Here is a 13308-nt window from a genome sequence, read left to right as displayed (position 1 = left end):
GTATGGTTTGTAAAGCCTGGGCAAACTGATCCATACGATGGTCTAAACCATCCATTCTAGCCTCCTGATTAACTAGGAGCTGTGGAATGTCAGCAGGTTCCATAATGGCCCTGTTGTAATGTCACGATTCCGGGAACCCAACACGCTAACAGACACACACACAAACAGAAAAGATGCCGTACCGGACCTTAGAGTGGCCGGGCTAAGCACCCACAGAATAGTCAGGAGACAAGCCGAGTCAGGGGAACCAGAAAACAGGATAACGATAAACAAGCCGAGGTCAAAGGGTAGGAGAAAGTCACAGAGTCAGATTAACAAGCCAGAGAGTACGTAACCAGAAATCACAAGTTCAGAATCAATACTATACAGCAAAGACCACAACAGGGCAGGGAGGAACAGGAAAGGTGAGTATAAATACCCTAGGTTAAATTCTGATTGGATAACTTCCAATCAGAATTAACAATCACACGTGGGAGATATCTAAGCCTCCCACTGTGATTGTGGTACTGTTGCTTTAACGCCGGGTCACTCACGTGACCCCGGCGTTTGCATAAATCAACGACCTTCCAGCGTGCAGCGTTATACATGCTGCCGCTGGGAGGCGTGACGGATGCGAGCGGCGAGCGGCGGAGAGGAGACGCCGCTCGCTGACAGGTAGGAGGAGGGGAGACCACGGGCGGCGATGGACTGAGGGTGAGTGCTGCGAGCTGCGAGCAGCCTCCCCTACTAGCCGCCCGCGGACCCCTGACACAATTCACCTTGCTTCCTTCAGCTTCAGGCAAAACAAATCTCTATTGAGACAGAGAGGGGTATTTTGCTGAACCCCTACATACCTATTAACCCTTAATAGCAATTAACTGCTTGTTATATATTAACATAAGGATACTGTCAGCCAAAAAGTAACAGCAATGTTGAGACAGTGAAGCTATCCTTACCAGGCCAGTTATACAAGTGGAAAGTTTTTATAGCAAAGTTTTTATGATGACTGGAGTGGTACTTTAATAAATAATTGACACAATACACAAATATAGCAAGACAGTTGTCCAAGGATGACCTACATCTATCTGATATCTGAAACTGAGCTGGTTAACTGTTTAAAGGATTACTCCAAACACCATGACTATTACAGTCTGTTGTAGTGGTTTTGGTATCAGGGAAGCAGGCTAGCAGATACCAGGGTCAAATTGTTTTGACCTATGCAGCACCTGCCATCTCTCATGGATGAGGGTTGCCAATTGATACATTGCTTATACAGTGTTTGAAACTCTTGCTGTTGAAGTATTGTGACGTATTCCTCATCACCTTGCGGTATTTGCGCTCAGCAGGCGTGCGTCTGCATAACTGACTCCTGCAACATGTTGATGGACGCCGGCTGCTGCGGATCCACGCCAAATTATAGCCCCATGTCAGCCCACGTTTATGACAAACACTGGCCAAAATTGGCATCTAAATTAGTTTTTTGCATTTTTCACATACAGACAAACATTAACGCTAACTTTGGCCAGTGTTTGTGACTAAGTGGCTACTAAAAAAGACTGGACATACCCATTTGCAATACCTTGGGTTGTCTACTATTGCAAATGGTATGCCATCATATTGGTAATTCTCATTCCTGGGCTACCATACGGTCTCAAAGGCAACGTAACCAATCTGGCAAATTTCAATGTGAATTTTCTTTTCAAATTTAACATGCTATATTTGACCCTGTAACGTCCCAAAACACCATCAAACCTGTACATAGGAGGTACTGTTTTACATGTGAGACATCGCTGAATACAAATATGTGTATTTTATTGCAGTAAAAGCAAACAGTTAAACTAGTTAAAATGTCATGCAGAACTAAAAAAATAACAACATTTCTTAATTTCTCTCATTTTTAATTTTTATTCATATTAAATTATGTTTCATAGCTAAATATTTGATGTTATATGAAAGCCCTATTTCTATAATAAGTGTGGGTGCACTTAATATGAAAGAGGTGAATTACGGTTGAACAGACATATAGTCAAATTCCACGTTTTGTTTATGTTTTATTTTGGTCAAAACGTGTACATTTGGCTCAGTCCTTAAGGGGTTAAGACAGATTTTAAGACGAATTAGGTAAAATAGAAGCTTCTGAATTAATACATTTTTTACAAACCAGAACAAACCGAAAATGAACAAATTAGAAAGAATTGTTACAAATTATTTTGGATCCATTCTTTCTCAGTAGGATAGCAAATTAGGTACTTGCCAACTAAGCAACTAAAACAGAAAAATTAAGAAAAAGGGCTTTTCTTATTTTTGTCCTTTAAGCTGGCTACCTAATCTGGTACCCCATAATTACCTTATTTAAGGATACCAAACTAAGGAGCTATCTGCTAAACATCACTTTAATTTGGTATTCTAGTGGATGTTTCTGAAGTTCGGTTTGTTCCAAATCAAAAATCTGTGCATTTTGGATGATTTGAAATTCAAAAAATAATGAATTGGAATCAAAATGTTTTATTTTTTTTGCCATGCAAATTTCTACTTTAAGAATTCCTCCAGTTCGCTATTTTGACCTCTATATAAGTATGAATGCTTGTGGATTCAGCACTCACTCTCTTGGTCTTGTCCTTGCCTGCGTGCAAATCACTCATGCCAAAATATAAGGATCAACGAAGGTGTATTTAGAATTTTGTAGATAAATCTTGAAGACTCACAAGACCAGGAGAGTGAGTACTGGATCCACGTGCATTTATACATATATACGGTAAATAGAGATATTGTTACGGCACTGGACTTTTTTAGCTCTGTTGGTTACTTTTGCTCAGTTCATCTGTCAACCAAATGGTGGGAAAATGCACCTACCAGTGTACTGCACAATATATAAATATTATATTATGTATACATCTTGCAGTACACTGATTAAACCATTCTTTGTTCGTCTGAACTGTTTTCCTGAATATTTTGAATGGAAGATATTTGGACGAGCAGCACTCAGCTATTGGATGACTATTGGACTACTCAAATTAAATTAGATTTTTTGAATGAAGTGGTTCAGCCAAACCACATTTTCTACCATGCAAACTACAAAAACAGGGCTACTATCATCACATATATTTTTGCCTTTGAATTTTGATACAGCAGATTTGCAGCAGTATGAATTGGATGGCTACCAAATTCTTCCATCTTGTTTATAAAATCTTTCACTTTACTTTTTTTTTCTGTACTCAGACTAAGAAGTTGAGTTATACTTTCTAGTAGAAAAACACATTTTTATCTTGACTATTTTGTAAGAAATGTCCATTTATAAGTACTGAATTACACAATGTTGCACTGTGTTTACTTTGCACAGATTCCATTATGTGTTTATAGCGTAAACAAAGAGGCTTACTTAAAGGATCACTATAGGGTCAGGAACACAAACATGTACTCCTGACCCTATAGTGTTAAAACCACTATCTAGCCCCACTGGGCCCCTCATGCCTCCATAAATATAGCACATTTTTTACTGAATTCAAGCCTGAAGTTGTAGATCTGCATGCTGTTTGCCTCAGAAAAACAATGTCTGCTGACATCATCAGAAGTGGTAGCCTGACCAATCACAATGCATCCCCATAGGATTGGCTGAGGCTGACAAAGAGGCAGATCAGGGGCAGAGCCAGCATGATTCAAACACAGCCCTGGCCAATCAGCATCTCCTCATAGAGATGAATTGAATCAATGAATCTCTATGAGGAAAGTTCAATGTCTGCATGCAGAGGGAGGAGATACTGAATGTTTGGATGCATTTTAGGCAGCCATGACCCAGGAAGGATCTCCAACAGCCATCTAAGGAGTGGCCAGTGAAGTTATCACTAGGCTGTAATGTAAACACTGCATTTTCTCTGAAAAGACTGTGTTTACAGCAAAAAGCCTGAAGGTAATGATTCTACTCACCAGAACAAATCCAATATGCTGTAGTTGTTCTGGTGACTATAGTGTCCCTTTATAGAATATCTGCTGGGGAAATGATAAGATGGTCTAAGCAAATTAAAGTTTTCAACCAGCATGCATTTTTGTTATTTACAACGAGGTCCCAGAAGAATGCATTACTTCTTCAAGAAACTGCTTGTTGTTTTTTTCCTGAGCATTAAGTGTCATGATGTGTACAATGGAAGCTACTTCGTATATTTTGGATGCAATTTTTTGTAAAGTCTGTTTATTTGAAGATGCTATAGCCAATGGGGAAACTCTTTCTTAGAAAAAGTTGAAAGGTGATTTATGGAATGAGAAAATAGGGTAATCTAATTGCAGTTTCACCGTGTTGGTGTCCCTCACTTAGAGATTTAACGGGATATTCAAATCACCAAAACAACATTAGTTTAATAAAGCAGTTTTGCTGTATAGATCACACCCCTGCAGTTTTGCTGCTCAATTCCTTGTTGTCTAGACATTAAATCACTATTTTAATGCAGCCTTAGCCATACCTCATCTGGCAGTTTTTTTTTTCTGTTCTGCTGTATTGGGAACAGTAGAGGTAGTATAGCATAGTCTGAAACAGTGGCGTCGCTAGGGGGGAGGAGGGGGGCAGAGGGGGCCATGCCCCCCCCCACATCATGCTGTGCCCCAACTTGGGCCCCCCCCAAATGCCAGTAACTTGTTGACCATGTTCTTACATTCTATTCCCTCGGGCTGTAACAGTGTGTTACAGCCCGAGGGAATGCAGGGCAGAGCAGCTGGAACAGTGCTGGGTGTTTTCAGCACCCAGCAGCTTCCCCGGCACAGACCCCGCCCCCAAATGAAGCCCCGCCTCCGCACATAAGCCCCGACCCGTCGTTAAGCAGCAGCCCATGCTGCTGCTGGAAAGGATGGAAGATGGCTGTCTGACCCCCAGCAACAGCCTCCAGTGACAGGTAGGCTTAATGTGCTTGAGTGTGTGTGTCTGTGTCTGTCTGCCTGCTAGTGAGGAAGCTTGTGTGTACAGGGCCGTATTAACATAGGGGCTGATGGAGCTGCAGCTCCAGGCCCATGGAATAGGCCCATTGATTTAAAAAAAAAAAAAAAAAAATTTTTTTTACATTTTTTTTTTTCACACACTACTCTTAGGGATTCCACCTGGCTTTTATTTTATTGGCACAGCCAGTATTTGAGGCTGCCTGGCTGGTGCCAATATTACAGTGATACTGGCAATACAAATGCTGGTATTTTTCTCAGTATAAACAAGAGATTACTGTGCAATACCAGCACTGGCCAGTAGGGGTCACTGTGTGTGGAAACAGGCAGGGATAGGAAGTTCCAGCATATCCCTCCCTGCCTATCTATACTCACTGATCTGCAGGGGTGCAGCTACAGAGAGTCCAGACAGCAACTCCCACCCACAGAAACAGCCTACAGCTCAGGGTAGTAAGGGATGGGGGAAAAGGCTGCAAGGAGACATACACTGTGACACTAAGGGGCATTGGGAGACATTATGACACAGACACATGGGCACACAGTCTCCCCATGTCTCTCAGTGTCCCCATGTCTCCCAGCCAGTGTCCCTGGTGTCTCAGTGCCCCCTAGTCTCCCAGTGCCCCCAGTCTGCCAGTGTCTCACTGTCCCCATGTCTCCTAGTGCCTCCATGTCTCCCAGTGCCTCAAGTGTCTCAATGTCTCCATGTCTCCAAGCTAGTGTCCCTAGTGTCTGTGGCCCTGGTGTCTCAGTGTCCCCATGTCTCCCAGTGCCCCTATGTCTCAATGTCCCCATGTCCCCCAGCCAGTGTCTCTAGTGTCTGTGTCCCTGGTGTCTGTGTCCCCATGTCTTCAAGTGTCCCCTATTTTACCAGTGTCCCCATGTGTTCCAGCCAGAGTCCCCTAGTCTCCCAGTGTCACTGGTGTCTCCGTGTCCCTAGGTCTCCCCGTGTCCCCAGGTCTCCCCATATTCCTAGTGTCCTAGTGACATGGGGACACAGGGACACATGGGGCATTGAGACACTGAGATACATAGGATAACTGGGAGACCTGGGGACACGATACTAGGGGACACTGGGAGACATGGGGCACTGACACACTGATACATAGGAACACTGAGACCTGGAGTAATCGACACATGGGGGCACTGGGAGGAATCCATCTATACAGCAGAATCAAACTAAGTAGTTTTTTGGTGATTTTACAGCATTTTCTCTTATGTCACTCCTTGTGATTTACATCATGTGATGTCACCCATACATATTTAATTATGCAAATTAGCAAGGCCGGTATGTTTTTCCAAGAAAGGTGGCAACCCTAACTACTTTTCACATACTCTTACTTAGGTATGGAAACTTAAGAGGGATGTATGGGAACAAAACTTGTGTGGACTGGCTGACAATGAATATAGTTAAAGGGACACTATAGTCACCAGAACAACTACAGCTTATTGAATTTGTTCTGGTGAGTAGACTCATTACCGTCAGGCTTTTTGCTGTAAACACTGTCTTTTCAGAGAAATTGCAGTCTTTACATTACAGAAAAGAAAATAACCCACTTACGGGGATAAATTAAGTGTGTCCAGATCGTATCTCAATAGGGGGTAACCCTTGTATTATATACAGAAAGAGAGAAAATGAGAGTGCAAATCAAAGACCATAGGTCTAGGAAACACTGGTGAGATACAGATCTCAGTTGTCTGTTAAAATTAATAATCTTTAATTAGGTATACATAATCATGAACAAAAAGATAATGAAAGTAATCCAAAAAAAAAAAAAAAAATTTGTATAGAAAAACGCACCCAGAGGGTGAGAGAGGAGATCTTAAGCGGCTCAGGGAGCTATGGGAAGGGTATAAACATCGGTAAGTGCTAGTATAGATGTATACCTCACTAATAGGAAATATAGGTGGGAGAGACCAGTGACTACTAGTGTTAACAGCTGGTGTATATACAATTTCTTACACCTTGAAACGGGTAAGAAAAGAGTATACTAATATGTCACACTGGCTAATGAATGCCAAACAGAACCACAAGACGTGTAGTCATTTCGAGGTATAGAGACATTAAAGCCTCAAAAAATGGTTACACTAGAGGGTACTGTAACAAGCAGTGTTACATAATCACTCATATAAACACAGGTAAATTACTAAGTGCAAGTAGGACAATCCCCCAATAGAGGGCGGACAGCATATACAATATAGAGCTGGTCCTACAGAGGCACTCAGATACTGACAAGTAGTGCAGAGAGAAACCTCCGGTTCAAGAGTGGCAATTACTACTTAGGAGACTTGAATGTCCCCCTTGTAGGTATTACCGGAAAAGTACTGCTTGAAACTAGCCCCAGTGCTGTATACACTGACTGGTCAAAGTAGGACTAATATTGCAGCATATCACACTCTGTCTATACTAGCAGAAAATCATCAGCTACTGACAAATAGTGCAAAGAAAAACCTCCGGTTCAAGAGTAGCAATTACTAATTAGGAGACTTGAATGTCCCCCTTGTAGGTATTACCGGAAAAGTACTGCTTGAAACTAGCCCCAGTGCTGTATACACTGACTGGTCAAAGTAGGACTAATATTGCAGTATATCACACTCTGTCTGTTCTAGCAGAAAATCGTCAGCTAATCATAGTCATAGTACTGCTCCCTTATTCCCTCCAAAATTCTCCATACAGGCCCCAGCTCCTCTTATCCTAATACAACACCCAAACAGTGTGAAGTAAAAAAACAAAGTGGCGTGATTATAAAATCATAGTCTGCCTGTCTGCCTGCCTAACGCGTTTCGGCGCTGTAAAAAGCGCCTTTCTCAAAGGCTGTCATTGAGCAAATGCTCGTGTGTACTTTTTAAGTATGAATAGCGTCCGAGATTCAGCCAATCAGCAGTGGACGGGGGCGGAGCTGCAATTGTGTACGCCCACCGTTCGTGATATGTGCGAGAGCCGTCAATCTTACAGGCTCTGGCCAATCAGAGCGGGTGGAGGGCGGGTCTAAGTGCCGATACTGAGTCCCAATGTGTGGTGCTAGCAGTGGCATCGGCTTAAATGCCTCGTAAGTGTTACAGCAAAAATGAAGATTTCATACACCAGATGGGAATAATCAATCCAATGATTGAAATGTAATACATAATTATAGAGTCCTATGTGTGTTCATATAGGACGAACTTGGAACTAAATGATGTATTCCCATCCTTGGGTTGATAACGAAGTCTTACAGTATCCATGTATATAATCTCTTATTAAAAGAGGATTAAAATACTGTGGTATTATCCGCAATGTACATCAGTTGCTGACTGGTAGAACTTAAGTTTAGCCGCTAGTAGGGAGGTTCATAATGATGACCTGATAAAGATATGATATATACATTTGGTATGTACATTAACATACAACAAGTATAAAAACAAGTGAAGGATTTATAACTATAGAATGAAGTTTCATTACAGAATGAAAGGGGTGAAGGTAAAACCTTCATTGAGGCCATTTGGGGACATGGTGTTTAATGTCTGAATCCAAAAACATTCTCTCCTCTTCAGGATAAGATCAAGGTCTCCCCCTCTTTTGCCCACATTGACTTTTTCTAATCACGCCACTTTGTTTTTTTACTTCACACTGTTTGGGGTGTTGTATTAGGATAAGAGGAGCTGGGGCCTGTATGGAGAATTTTGGAGGGAATAAGGGAGCAGTACTATGACTATGATTAGCTGACGATTTTCTGCTAGAACAGACAGAGTGTGATATACTGCAATATTTCCTGTCCTAATGTGTTTTACACCCCACCTCCTATAGAATGTAAGCTCGTTTGAGCAGGGTCCTCTTCAACCTATTGTTCCTGTAAGTTTATTTGTAATTGTCCTATTTATAGTTAAATCCCCCTCTCATAATATTGTAAAGCGCTACGGAATCTGTTGGCGCTATATAAATGGCAATAATAAATAAATAATAAATAATAAATAAATAAATATTAGTCCTACTTTGACCAGTCAGTGTAGACAGCACTGGGGCTAGTTTCAAGCAGTACTTTTCCGGTAATACCTACAAGGGGGACATTCAAGTCTCCTAATTAGTAATTGCTACTCTTGAACCGGAGGTTTTTCTTTGCACTATTTGTCAGTAGCTGATGATTTTCTGCTAGTATAGACAGAGTGTGATATGCTGCAATATTAGTCCTACTTTGACCAGTCAGTGTATACAGCACTGGGGCTAGTTTCAAGCAGTACTTTTCCGGTAATACCTACAAGGGGGACATTCAAGTCTCCTAAGTAGTAATTGCCACTCTTGAACCGGAGGTTTCTCTCTGCACTACTTGTCAGTATCTGAGTGCCTCTGTAGGACCAGCTCTATATTGTATATGCTGTCCGCCCTCTATTGGGGGATTGTCCTACTTGCACTTAGTAATTTACCTGTGTTTATATGAGTGATTATGTAACACTGCTTGTTACAGTACCCTCTAGTGTAACCATTTTTTGAGGCTTTAATGTCTCTATACCTCGAAATGACTACACGTCTTGTGGTTCTGTTTGGCATTCATTAGCCAGTGTGACATATTAGTATACTCTTTTCTTACCCGTTTCAAGGTGTAAGAAATTGTATATACACCAGCTGTTAACACCCCGCCCCGCCCCCGGTATGTGTTTTCTTATAGCTGCTGTTTTCTTTCTCTCCAGCACCATCTCCATCAGATACATGACGCTTCAGAGTGTTTTAGTGTTTTTGGTCGATATGATTCTGTAATTAGGCCCGTCATAATTGTCAGCACCAGGCCCACGGTGCTCTTAATCTGGCCCTGTGTGTGTATGGACTCAGCAGTCTGTGTGTGTGTGTGTGTGTGTATGGACTCAGCAGTATGTGTGTGTGTGTGTGTGTGTATGGACTCAGCAGTCCGTATGTGTGTGAGTGTGTGTGTGTGTGTGGACTCAGCAGTCTGTGTGTGTGTTTGTGTGTGTGTATGGACTCAGCAGTCTGTGTGTGTGTGTGTGTATGGACTTAGCAGTCTGTCTGTGTGTGTGTGTGTGTGTGTGTGGACTCAGCAGTCTGTATGTGTGTGTGTGTGTGTGTGTTTGTGTATAGACTCAGCAGTCTGTGTCTGTGTGTGTGAGTGTGTGTGTGTGTATGGACTCAGCAGTCTGTGTCTGTGTGTGTGTGTATGGACTCAGTAGTCTGTGTCTGTGTGTGTGTGTGTGTGTGTGGACTCAGCAGTCTGTGTCTGTGTGTATGGACTCAGCAGTCTGTATGTATGTGAGTCTGTGTGTGTGGACTCAGCAGTCTGTGTGTGTGTGTGTGTGTGTGTGTGTGTGTAGACTCAGCAGTCTGTGTGTGTGTGTGTGTGTGTGTGTATGGACTCAGCAGTCTGTGTCTGTGTGTGTGTGTGTATGGACTCAGCAGTCTGTGTCTGTGTGTGTGTGTGTGGACTCATCAGTTTGTGTGTGTGTGTGTGTATGGACTCAGCAGTCTGTGTGTGTGAGTGTGTGTGTGGACTCAGCAGTCTGTATGTATGTGAGTCTGTGTGTGTAGACTCAGCAGTCTGTGTGTATGTGCGTGTGTGTGTGTGTGTGTGTGGACACAGCAGTCTGTGTGTGTGTATGGACTCAGCAGTCTCTCTGTGTGTGTGTGTGTGTGTGTGTGTATGGACTCAGCAGTCTGTCTGTGTGTGTGTGTGTGTGGGTGGGTGTGTGTGTGGACTCAGCAGTCTTTGTGTGTGTGTCTGTATAGACTCAGCAGTCTGTGTGTGTGTGCAGTGGCGTACATACCAGGGTCGCAGGGGTCGCGGCTGCGACCGGGCCCGGACCAACAGGGGGCCCGGCCGCCCCTGCGACCCGGTATGTACGCTCTGGGCCAGCCTCTTCTCCTGGGGGGCCCAGGAGCCGGCCACCTCCGGGCCCCCCGAGGCTGGCCCTGCTTACACCCGGCGGCCGGTCAGGCTGGCTGGTGCGCGAGGGAGCACTATCCCCTGAGTGCTTCCTCTTCAGCTCCCTCGCGCACCGCACTGATACCGGAGCCGGAAGATGATGTAATCTTCCGGCGCCGGTATCAGTACGCGGCGCGCGAGGGAGCTGAAGAGGAAGCACTCAGGGGACAGTGCTCCATCGCGCACCAGCCAGCCTGCCTGCCCGCCGGGTGACTGGCCCCCCAGGAGCCCAGCAGCACCACTGGACCCCAGGGAATCCCTTCAGCACTCCAAAAGGTAGGGAGGCTGGGGGGATTAAATAAAAAAAACATGTGTAAGTGTCTGTGAGTGAGTGTGTGTGTGTGTGTGTTAGTGTGAGTGTTAGTGTGTGTGAGTGTTAGTGAGTGTTAGTGTGTGTGTGAGTGTTAGTGTGTGTGAGTGAGTGTGTGTGAGTGTTAGTGTGTGTGAGTTAGTGTGTGTGAGTGTTAGTGTGTGTGAGTGTTAGTGAGTGTGTGTGTGTGAGTGTGTGTGTGAGTGTGTTAGTGTGTGTTAGTGTGAGTGTTGGTGTTTGTGTTAGTGTGTGTGTCTGCTAGTGAGTGTCAGTGAGTGTGTTACTGTGTGTGTCTGTTACTGAGTGTGTTTGTGTGTGTGTGTTAGTGAGTCTGTTTGATGTCTGTTAGTGAGTGCGTGTTTGTCAGTGAGAGTGTATGTTTTGTAAGTGAGTGTGTATGTATGTCTGCCACTGAGTGTGTCTTTGTCAGTAAATGTGTGTGTCTGTTAGCTAGTGTGTATGCATTTGTTCGTGAGAGTGTGTGTGTGTGTGTGTGTCTTCAGCACTTACCTTTCTCCAGCGCCGGACTCCCATGGCGCTGGGGATCCCTCCGCCTCTCAGCTCCGAATGCGCATGCACGGCAAGAGCCGCGCACGCATTCAAACCGCCCATAGGAAAGCACTACTCAATGCTTTCCTATGGACGTTCAGTGTCTTAAAATGGCGGAAGCGCCTCTAGCGGCTGTCAGTGAGACAGCCACTAGGGGCTGGATTAACCCTCAGTGAAACATAACAGTTTCTCTGAAACTGCTATGCTTTCAGCTGCAGGGTTAAAACTAGAGGGACCTGACACCCAGACCACTTCATTGAGCTGATGTGATCTGGGTGTCTGTAGTGGTCCTTTAAGTGTGTGTGCATCTGCATGCAGTGGCGTACATACCGCGGTCGCAGCCCTGCAACCCCTGCGACCAGGTGCCCGCCGCCATGTGTTGCTGCCCCGGCCCGCGCAGAGTAAGCGCGAGGGGGGGGGGGGGGGGGCCCGCGGATCAATTTTCGCACCGGGGCCCCATGGGTCATGTGTACGCCACTGTGTGTGTGTGTGTGTGTGTGTGGACTCAGCAGTCTGTGTGTGTGTGTGTGTGTATTAACATGCGGCAGGGGCGGGGTCAAACTGCGATGACGGCGGGGTTAAATGTGCCCCCTACTTTTGTCCCTGGCCCACCATGTGCCCCCCGTAAAAATTAATCCTAGAGACACCACTGGTCTGAAACCACCTGTTTGTAGTGAAATTGAAAATTCTAGGTCAAAATAGCGAACTGGAAGAATTCTTAAAGTAGAAATTTGCATGGCGAAAAAAAACCCATGTCTTTTCAATTCATTATTTTTTTAATTTCAGTTCATCCAAAATGCGCAGGTTATTGATTTGGAACAAACCGAACTTCAGAAACATCCACTAGGATACCAAATTAAGGTGATGTTTAGCAGATAGCTCCTTAGTTTGGTGAGTGCACTTTCCTTGACATTTATATATAAATATATGAAACCAGGGGGCGGCACTCACCTGAACATGTATAAATGGGGCACTGCTGGGGCCAATGTATACATTACACAGGATCCAGCGCACTCACTCATCCACTAAAAAAAAAATCTAAAGCTCACAGATTTTTATTAGTTATTTTTAGTTATTTTAGTTTTTTGGTTTTTTTTAAACACCTAATCTAGGCAAAAATTATAGGGGTTTAGTTACAGTATATGATCATACAATGCATAAGCCTGCCACAACGTCCAGGGCTTTGTACTGCAGAGAGCCCCAGATGGAATTTCTTTCCCCAAATAAGTGGGTTAATCTCATAAGAGCAGATATTGGGCTGTTAGAGCAGAACCTGCCAAAGATGGGGTACTTCGATGTTGTGGCAGGCTTATGCAATGTATGATCATATACTGTAACTAAACCCCTATTATTTTTGCCTAGATTAGGTGTTTTTTTTTTCTTTTAACTAATAAAATCTGCAAGTTTTGAAGTTGCTGTTTATTGGATGAGTGAGTGCGCTGGATCTTGTGTATTGTGTAATATATATATTAGTCAGATATGTATAGAATTTTTTTTACTGCTTCTCCTTTTTCCCCCTCTGTTATATAATTGTATTATTGTAAATTGTACATACTATTTTTCTCAATGAGCCTCTATTGCTGAGAGTGACAGCTCACACACTCAAACTATCAGCAGCTAACCCCTCTCATACTGCACTGCAGACAGAAA

This window comes from Pelobates fuscus, chromosome 3 (genome assembly GCF_036172605.1).
Source record: "Pelobates fuscus isolate aPelFus1 chromosome 3, aPelFus1.pri, whole genome shotgun sequence".
Classification (NCBI taxonomy): Eukaryota; Metazoa; Chordata; class Amphibia; order Anura; family Pelobatidae; genus Pelobates; species Pelobates fuscus.
The sequence above is the reverse complement of the archived record's forward strand: the minus strand, read 5'-3'. Positions refer to the sequence as shown.